Source organism: Humulus lupulus, chromosome 8, assembly GCF_963169125.1.
Source record: "Humulus lupulus chromosome 8, drHumLupu1.1, whole genome shotgun sequence".
In the NCBI taxonomy this organism is placed as follows: Eukaryota; Viridiplantae; Streptophyta; class Magnoliopsida; order Rosales; family Cannabaceae; genus Humulus; species Humulus lupulus.
The window spans coordinates 100,379,704-100,390,671 of NC_084800.1; positions in this window are offsets into that span (position 1 = coordinate 100,379,704).

Consider the following 10,968-nt stretch of genomic DNA (forward strand, 5'->3'; position numbering starts at 1 on the left):
AGACCCCGAAACTCCCAACATACACTGGGAAGGAGGATCCAGTATGACATATTGGGAAGTTCAAGGATCAGATGGAGTTACTCAGTGTTGAGCATGATTATAGGTGCAGGGTATTCCCTACCACTCTCTCTTACTCGGCTGAGGAATGGTATTGGAAATTCAAACCTGGATCCATCACTTCCTGGGAGCAGTTTAGGAAATAATTTTGCAAGGTCTTTAGTGTCGAGCGGATTCAACCAGCTTATGCCAATCATTTAGTTGACATCAAGCAAGGGAAAGATGAATCCCTGAAAGACTACATTCAAAGATTCATGAGAGAGGCAAACTGAGCATCCATGGTAGGAGATGAAGGGAAGTTCGTTGCAATCTTGGTAGGAATAATTTATCGTAGTCCCTTGTCGAATAGTATACACATGAACCCTATCAACACCTTGCAGGAGTTCTTGAACTGAGCCGACAAATACATGAAGCTAGATGATGCTATCATGAAGGAAGAAAAAAGGCATAAACCATCCAACCACTGTCAAGGCAAATAAGAGCGGCACAAACCCTCAGGGCAGCAGTGGGGGCAACGGTAAGAAGAGGAATATTTGAGGGGTCGAGCAGGGTGGAGAAAAGAAAGCTAAGTCAGCACCCGTCGTCAAACAATCTAAGCATTAACCATACCAGCCCAAGTTCACCAATTATACCATCTTGATCGCATCAAGGGTTGAGATTTACTTGGGAACATACCAATAGGTACCATACCGAAGCCACCACCCTTGTGTTCAGAAGGAAATAATGACAAGAATAAGTTTTGTCGTTTCCATAATGATTATGGGCACGACACAAACAAGTGCAAACAATTGAATGATGAGATAGAGTTTCTTCTCTGATCAGGAAAACTCTCGAGGTACCGAGGCAAGACCGAAACCCCAAGCAGGAATCCAGAATTCCGAAGGCAGATGAGTCCACCACTGGAGCCGGCAACTATAGACTTCACACTGGATACCATATGTGGAGGGCCCCACATAGCAGGCAACAGTAACAATGCTCATGAGCGATATGCAAGGACCCTCAGACATGAGGTAGGGGAGTCTTCCCAGTGTATGGAAGTCAAGGAGCGGTCTCCAAAATATCCAAAGTGTGAAAGTGAAACTCTCACTTTTGCAAAGTGAAACGCGAATGCCCGAGTGAAGAGATGCTTGGTGGAAACGGGAAGCTCAATAGATATCATCTACAAATCATCCCTTAAGAAGATGAAGCTCACGGTCAAGGACCTGACACCATGTTCCCAAGTGATATATGGGTTCACGGGAGAATGCCTAGCACCAGCAGGAGCTATCAGACTACCGATCACGGTGGGGGATGCCCCTAGGCACGAGACTATGATGACAGAGTTCCTGGTGGTAGATTGCTCATTGGCTTACAATGTAGTGCTCGGGAGACCCCTCCTGATGGCGTTACATGCAACAGTATCTATCTGGCATCTATCTTTGAAGTTCCCCACAAGTGCAGGGCAAGGATGCATACAGGGTAACCAAAGGGAGGCACGAGAATGCTATAATGTGTCAGTGGTCAAGGCAAAGAAAGGACCATGCATAAACAACATGATAGTAACCTACTGTGAAGAGAATGAAGGAACCGATGAGGTTGTCAACATGGAAGTTGACGTTGAAAGAAACACTCTGCTGGAGCCGGGGGCTCCTTTTAACGAAGATTTGTTATTGTAGCAAGTTTCCCAAAGCGAGGGAAATGACATCGATCCTCGCTTTGGGGATGATGTCATGGGGGTAGGACTAGTCGAAGATCTTGACGAAGTCCTAATAGATGAGGAGGACCCGACTAGAGTAATCAAAGTCCGGAAGGAATTAAAGGTGGAAATTAAGGCACGGTTGGTGGAATTTTTGATGAAAAACCAGGAAATCTTTGCCTGGTCACATAAGGACATGGTTGGAATTTCTCCATTCGTGATAAGTCATGTCCTCAATGTAGACAAGAACTTCCCACCAGTGCAACAAAAAAGGAGACTGCTTGACAAAGATCGATCTTAAGCCTAGAAGGAGGAGGTCGAGCGGCTCAAGGAAAATGATTTTATAAGGGAGGCCTACTACCCAAATTGGGTATCAAACCCCGTGCTGGTCCCAAAGCCAAATGAGAAGTGGAGAACATGTGTGGACTTCACAGATCTGAACAAGGCCTGGCCCAAAGACTGCTTCCCACCACCCAAAATAGACCAACTAGTCGATGCAACAACATGACATGAAATACTCTCATTCATGGATGCGTATTCTGGTATAATCAAATAAGTATGCACCCTCCCGACGAGGAACATACCAGCTTCCAGACAGACAAGGGATTGTACTGTTATAAGGTGATGCCATTCGGCTTGAAGAATGCAGGAGCCACCCAGTGTTTAGTGAATGGCATGTTCTGAGACTTGATCGACAAAAATATGGAGGTATACGTTGATGACATGTTGGTCAATTCCAAAGAAGCTGGAGGGCATGTTCAAGACTTAGAGGAATGCTTTGCAATACTTAGAAAGTATAACATGAAGTTAAACCCTCTCAAGTGCTCGTTTGGAGTTGGCTCTAGTAAGTTTCTTAGATACATAGTCAATTCACGTGGAATCAAGGCTAACCCTGTGAAGATCAAAGCATTGATCGATATGAAGTCACCTACCACAATCAAAGAAGTGTAAAGCTTAACCGGGAGAGTAGTTGCCCTCAGTAGGTTCATATCAAAGTCTGGACAAATGTGTCCTTTTCTTTAACTTACTGAGGGGCAGCAAAAAGATCCAATGGACCAAGGAATGCGAGGAAGCTTTCCAAGCCCTAAAGGAACACCTCGCACAACCTCCAGTCCTAGCGAAGCCAATATATGGTGAAGTATTATTCATCTATTTGGCAATCACCGAGCATGCAATCAGTGCTGCTTTGGTAAAGGAAGAGAACGGGGTACAACACCCTATATACTATATCAATAAAAGGCTAGTAGGTGTGGAGTCTAGGTATCCCCCTCTTGAAAAACTAGCCTACTGTTTAGTAATCGCCTCTCAAAAGCTACGTCCATATTTCCAAGCTCACTCAATCCGAGTCCTAACCGATCAACCGCTGAGACAGGTTCTTCAGAAACCAGAGGCCTTGGGACGATTACTCAAGTGGGAGTGGAACTAGGACAGTTTGATATCACTTATCATTCGAGGACGACGATAAAAGGACAAGCATTGGCAGACTTCATAGTCGAAGGCACCAACCTTGAAGACCCTTCCTACCAATCGGAAAATGGAGATACTGAGAAGGAAGGAGATACTCCTGTATCAAAACTATATGTTGATGGAGCATCCAATGAACACAACTCAGGTGCAGGAATCAACTGATCACTCCGAAGAATCATCGGATCCATTGCGCTCTCAGATTTGGATTCAACACTTCAAACAACGAGGCTGAATACGAGGCATTATTAGCAAGATTACACTTGTCTCAAGATGTACATGCACAGTCCCTGGAGATATTCAATGATTCCCACCTAGTGGTGTACCAGGTACTGGGGGAATATCAAGTTAAGGGACTTAGGATGGTGCAGTACCTGAACAAGGTGAAGGACTTGTTGGCACAATTCAAGAAATACTCAATTATACAAGTCTCGAGTGAGCAGAATGCCAATGTCGGTGCCTTAGCCAAGCTTGCCAGTGCCAAAGATGCAGACACCCTAAATGTCGTCCCCGTCGAATACTTGGCAGAAAGAAGCATAACCGAGCAAGAGGCACTACTTGTTGAGTTAGGAGATACATGGATGACCTCTATTATTAACTATCTCAACCAAGGAGTAGTACCTAGATCAGAACAAAGCAAGGAAGTTGGTGAGACAAGCTGCACGATATATGATAGTCAAAGGGGTATTGTACCGACGAGGGTACTCCCTACCACTGCTAAGGTGTGTTACACCAGATCAGTCAAAGCTGTTAATGATCGAGGTACAAGAGGGGTTTTGTGGAGATCACGCTGGGGGGAAGAGCCTATCAAATAAAATCCTAAGACAAGGATACTTTTGGCCGACGATGAATGAAGACTTGATGGAGTATGTCAGAAGATATCACAAGTGCTAGATGTTCTCCAGGATACCTCGGGCGGCACGTAACGAATTAACACAGATGCAAAGCCATTGGCCCTTTGCTGTATGGGGGATCGACCTAATTGGAAAGATACCTACGGGAAGGGGAGGAGTCCAATTTCCTGTTGTAATGCCCAAAATTTCCTAATAAGGTTTACGACCTTGATTAGGAGGCTGGGGGGGTCATAATTGATTTATTACGCAATTAAATGATAATACGCATGTTTAGGTGTACTAAACATGCATGTGAACCCATCTCTTTTTTATTAATTTGGTGATTTTCATATTTTGGCCATTTCGGGCATATTTGGCATATATGTGGTATGTGTGTGGTGCTTCATTATTATTTGGTTATGCTAGGGTTACTCAGCATGAGATGATCCTAGGTGGTAAGCTAGTGGAAAAGTCACAACGAGATTTATACTTGACTCGGAGTGAATCAAGGGATATTTATCACATTACCGGGTATATTGGGTAATGGGAATAAATATTTGATGATAAATTGGGAGTTAGTAAGATTAGGGGGAAATTCTTAAAGTTTTGACTATTTTACCCCCCGAGGGCATTTTTGGGACCCCGAGCATTAGGATTTTCTTGAGGCTACTTAAGCTTGAAGTAACCTGTTAAGAAATAAAAAGAACGTTCAGAACGTTCTCTTTCCCTCAAAGTTCCATTTTCGACACTCGATCACATTTTCGAAGGAAACTTGAGTTCTAGGACTCGGATTCAAGCGAGGATCGAGGCATATCGATTCTAGGGAAGATTAGAAGCTGATTAGCCGGAGGATTTAGTTGGGAAACAACTCAATCGGAGGTAATTCAAGTTTGAAGTTCTAAGTTTTTAAGCTTGAATTGGATTTTGTGTTTTGATGAGTTTTTGATTGAATCGGAGCTTGGGTTTTGTTGGTTTTGGATCATGGGGATGTTTGGGAACTTTGATTTTGGAATTTAGAGATGTTTGGGTAGGTTTTGGAAGGTTTTAAAATTGTAAAAACAAGGTTTTTGGGCTGGTTCATGGTTGGGCCGCAACCCAGGCTTAAAGAAGGAGGAGGCTGGCTTTGTCTAGAGGTGGGCCGCGGCATGGTGTCTGGAGGGCCGCAACGCTTAAGGGAAAATTTTGCCAGATTTGGTTTTTGGTCGTGGGAACTTAACTCTAAGGGCCTGGGATCGATCCTACTACCCAGTTGAGTGGGATTCGACGTCCCGGAGGCTTGGGTTGGGTTTGGAAGTATTTATTTACTCATTTTGATGAGGTTTTATATTATGATTGTGACTAGGTTATCGCTAGGGGATTGGAATCAGGATCGTGCTTGTGGCTCATTTATTGGTAACCTGTGCTTGGACCAAAGGTAAGAAAACTGCACCCAGTATGTGACATGCATGACATGTGGAGTGCTCTATATGTGGACATTGATTACATATTAAATGTTTAGCAGTCTTGCTAATCTGTGAATGGTACTGACTTATTATTCAGAATCGGCAATGGTGTTAGTATTGATTGTGAAGCTGTGACTTATTAGTCAAGTTTGGCAGTAGTACTGAGCACTGGTCGTATGGTATTGGTTTATGAGTCAAGAACGGTATTATCGTGTTTAATGCAAGCTTAAAAGATTAGATCTAATCGACATAAGCATTATCAACAGAAGCATGAAATGCTTGACCGACCTTAAGTTCGATGAAAAACAAAAGCGCTTGTCTAGTCTAAAGGCTAGTTATTTAGAGCCAGAGCCAAAAGGCTAAGGTATGAGACCTCAGAGATAGACTTATAAATTATCTAACAAAGATAGACTTATTAGTCATCTACATAAGGATAGACTTATTAGTCATCTATACAGAGAGGTTTATTAGTCATCTACCTTAGAGATAGACTTATCAGTCATTTAACAGAGATAGGCTTATCAGTCATCTACATAAGGATAGACTTATTAGTCATCTACATAAGGATAGACTTATTAGTCATCTATACAGAGATAGACTTATTAGTCATCTACATAAGGATAGACTTATCAGTCATCTACTCGGAGATAGACTTATCAGTCATCTATACAGAGATAGGCTTATCAGTCATCTACACAGAGATAGACTTACTAGTCATCTAAATAGAGAATGACTTATTAGTCAACTATTCAGAGAGACTTATTAGTCATCTACTCAAAGTGCAGGACTCCACAAACATTTATTTGTACCTTCTTGCATGCATGATTAGGGTTATTACTTCTAGGCATGCCTATTATGATTTTGTAACATGTTATTATTGTTCTTGAGCATATTGAGTTTTCTTGCTGAGCTTCGGCTCACGGGTGCTATGTGGTGCAGGTAAAGGCAAAAGAAAGTTGGACCATCCTTGAGTTGGAGAACTTAGGTGACGATGTGTACATATGCAGCTGCTCGACCACCACGGTCGAGAGTTTAAAGAGGAATTAGGCTTAAACCCTATTTTGTAGCTTAGGCCGGCTGGTTGTAAATATTTTGTTGTAATTAACCTTTAAATTATATTTTTGGGATCCCAATGTATAGAGTAAACGTTTTAGTGAAACGTCAAAAATTTTAACCCTAAACTGCTAATCATACTTAGTTACATGATTATGACCAAATGACTCTATTAGTGAATTTAGCACTGTTTAAAATGCACACTATAATGGTCCCTGGAGTTTAGGGCATTACAACTTGGTATTAAAGTGAGCCAAGGTTAAGGGTTTCTGAAGACAAGCTCGGCATGTACACTCCTCACTAAAGATAGCTTCACTCAGGGAATGGTAACTATTTCTGTAGTTATGTGCTTAACTGCTTAAAGAGAATGTAAATGCTTTACCTACACATTGTATTAGGGAGCATGAGATTCTGATAGAGCCTGGCTCTTGACTATATGATTACCTGCTCTATGAATATATAAATGTGATATTTTTAATGCTAGAGTTGGAGGCATGGTGTGAATGTTGGAAGAGAAGGGATTATGATTGATGAACAAATGCCATGGGCATGTGTTTACCGTTGCAGTGGGTTTGTGTAAAATGGTTTATGATTGTAGTGTGGTAAGATTGTTCCCGTGGGGAAAGTTCTTGATATGCTCATCATATTTAATGGGTCAAGTTATTGACTGCAGATTCAATCAGCAGGTATGTATCCAAGGCAGATAATGGGGCCTGGTGGCAGTTATAGAGAGGCTAGGAGTTACAGCCAGGGTTTGAGTTCTTCACCTGCCCTCAGAATTTCCATCAGGTGCTTACAGATATGCAATTAAGATTGTAGAGGCGAGAGGAAGAGATCAGGTGTTTGAAGCAACAATAGAACCTGTCGAGGAACACCTCTTCCTTTGTTATGCTAGGAGTGGCACCAGTTTTGGCTCAGCCTAGGGTTGAGAATAAATGAGAATTTCTTTGTGGAAGATTCCAGGAGTATTACCCTCCAGTCTTTGAGGGAGGCCTAGATCCATTCAGAGCTGAGCAGTGGATGGGCATGATAAGTTCTATTCTTGACAGTATGGGGCTGGTAGGTCACGATAGGGTGATCTATGCTACATATGTATTGCGGAATGATGCCCGAACATGGTGGGAAGTAGTATCCCAGACAGAGATACAGTTGTGATGGACTTGAAAGAATTTAGATAGCTGTTTAATGAAAGGTATTACTGTGATGCAGCCAAGACTACTAAAATGAATGAGTTTCTGAACCTCGTTCAGGGAAATGCAACAGTAACCGAGTATGTTAACAGATTTGATGGGTTGGCCAAGTTTGCTTTTGATATGGTACCCACAGATGTAGCTCGGAAAGAAAGGTTTATCCAGGGAATGAATCCCAGAATAACTCAGGGCATTAGAGTTGCCCTAGTTCATGATACCTCTACCTATGCTCAAGTGGTAGGGAAGGCTCTTGTTGTTGAGAGCACAGGAAATGAGATTATAAAGGAGAGTTATGGAGAGCAGGGAGCTCAAGTAGTGATACCTCCATTTATTGGAGCGAGCAAGAATAAGAACTGGAGAACTTATCCAAAATGCTCCTAGTGTAAGAGACTTCATCTAGGAGAATGCCGAGCAAAGGCATGTTTCTTATGTGGAATGGTTGGGCATTTCATGAGGGATTGCCCAAAGTGAGGGACAGATGAGCAAAAGGGGATGGACAGCTCGACTCCAGCTCGAGTGTTCATTCTGAGGTAGTAAGAGACTGAGACTGAGATTGGTTCCTCAGGGGTGGTGGGTCAGCTTTCTAGTTTTGATTTTTGTATTGTGCTGACTATTTTTGGTGCCATGTTGTTCTCTGCTTTGTTTCATCTAGAGAGGCATAAATTTGATGTGTAGATTGCATGGTTATGCGGCGATGAGTTAGATTATGGTGGAAAGGACTCATCCATTGTTTTGATAAAGTTGGTTATGACTGACTTCACTATGATCTTGGATATGGATCGGTTAGCCAAGTGTGAGGCAATGATAGATTGCAAGGAAAGGATATTAATTCTTGGGTTTGAGAGTGGGAGACCCTTATGGTAGCTGGCACGGTGCATGGATTTGGTATGATGATGAAATCTATACTTAGAGCTAGAGATCTATTGCAGGAGGATGCATAGAACTCCTAGCTAGTGTGGTGGATACCACTTAGGTCATGCCAGTGGAATCAGGACAGAATGGATTAATGTGTGAAGTTATGGATGTATCTCCAGGGGATTTGTCAGGATTACTTTCACATAAAGAGATAGAATGGTGATTAGGTTGGTGCCAGAGAAGGAATCAGGTCTAGGGCACTATATTAAATGGCTTCAGCAGAGTTGTAAGACCTAAAGACTCAGTTATTGGGCAAAATGATATTCTCAAAGGTGGATCTTTGATCTGGTTATTACCAGTTAGAGATCAGGGAGAAGGATATGCAGAAGACTAGTTTATATCAGTTAAGGGCACTGAGAGTGCTAAGTTATGTTCTGATGGATTAGATGAACAGAGTATTCAAGATTATCTTAATTGGATTTGTGAATGTCTTGATCGACGGTGTTGTGGTATATTCTCAGTTGGAGATTTTCCAAGGTCAAGGAACGCGTTAGAGGGTAGGAGTTTCCTTGGACATGCAGGATATTACATGTACTTTGTGGATGAGTTCTGAGTCTTCTTACAGATCAGAACCAGTTCGTAGGATGTTATGACACCTCAGTAATAAGGAAAAGTAATTGCCTATGCATCATGTTAGTTAAAGGATATGACCAGAACTAGAGTAAAGTTACTGGTGGGCCAAGTTGCCAGTTTTATGCTTGATATTATTATTTCAGAAAGGATCAAGGAGAACAATTAAGTGAACCACAGATAGGAGAATTGAGGAAATTGTCTTAGCTGGATTAGCTAAGGATTTTGCAGTGTCAGGTATTAGTTTATTGTGGTATAAGGATCGGACTTGGGATCCAATTGACACTGGGATTAATTGGGAGATTCTGGATGAATCTCATATTATCCTCTTATTCTCTTCATCCAGACATCATGGAAATGTAATAGGATATGAAAGCTTTATAGTGGTGGCCTGGGATGGAGAAGGACATAATGACATGCGTGACACAGTTCTTAATTTGTTAGCAGGTCAAGACAGAGTATCTGAAACCAGTAAGGCTATTGTAGTCTTTGAGTATTCCACAGTGGAAATAAGGAAACATCACGATGGGTTTTGCGGTGGGGCTGCCCAGGATAGTGGGTCAGCGTGATTTGGTTTGGGTCATTATGGATCGATACTTAAAGTGAGTTCACTTCTATCAGTAAGAACAAGTAACATAGCTGATCAATATTCAGATCTTGGTGTGAGAAAGGTAATACACCATTATAGGATTTGAGGTCCATCTTATCAGATGAAGACTCTATTATTACTTCCAAGTTTTGGAAGGGTTGCAGAAGATAATGAATATATAGTTGGAATTTAACACAGTATATTACTTTCAGACTGGTGGTAAATCAGAGAGAGTTATCCAATTATTATTGGAAGGGCATCTTATAAGATGAATGAGATATCATATCTAGATCCTGAGGTATTTCAGGGGATCATTGAGGTTTTTGAAAAGGTTGGGGCTTGGAAGCTCGCTTCTCAGAGTAAATGGAGAAGTTATATTGATTTGGGACGCAGAACATGGAGTTCCAGGTAGAAGATTGTATCTTCCTTAAAGTATCACCATGGAAAGGGGTGAAGAGGTAAGAGCAAGTTGAGCTCTAGATTAGAAAATACCATTTGAATTCTGGATAGGGCCGGTCAGGTTGCTTTTGGATTGGCCATGTGGCACTGTTGGTTGTATACAATGTATTTTATATTTCCATGTTGAGGACATGGGTTAAAAGAAACTCATGAGTTGAGTTATGAGAATCTGGAGATTTAGGCTAAGATATCCTGTGAGGAGTAGCCAGTTTAGATGGTAACAGAAAGAACAAGGTTCTGAGAAGCAAAGCTATACCTTGAGTTAAGGTATGTTGCAGAAAAAGTGAGGTCAAGGGAATGACCTGGAAAACTAGAATCAGTTGTGCGTAATTTATATTCCGGGCAGTTCAAATAAATTTTGAAGACGAAATTTCTATAAGGAGGGGATAGTTGTAATGACCAAAATTTCCTAATAAGGTTTACAACCTTGATTAGGAGGCCAAGAGGGCCATAATTGATTTATTATGAAATTAAATGATAATATGCATGTTTAGGTGTATTAAATATGCATGTGAACCCATTTTTTTATTAATTGGATGATTTTCATATTTTGGCCATTTCTGACATATTTGACATATATGTGGTATGTGTGTGGTGCTTCATTATTATTTGGTTATGCTAGGGTTACTTAGCACGAGACGATCCTAGGAGGTAAGCTAGTAGGAAAGTCACAACGAGATTTATACTTGACTCGGAGTGAGGCAAGGGAAATTTAGCACAT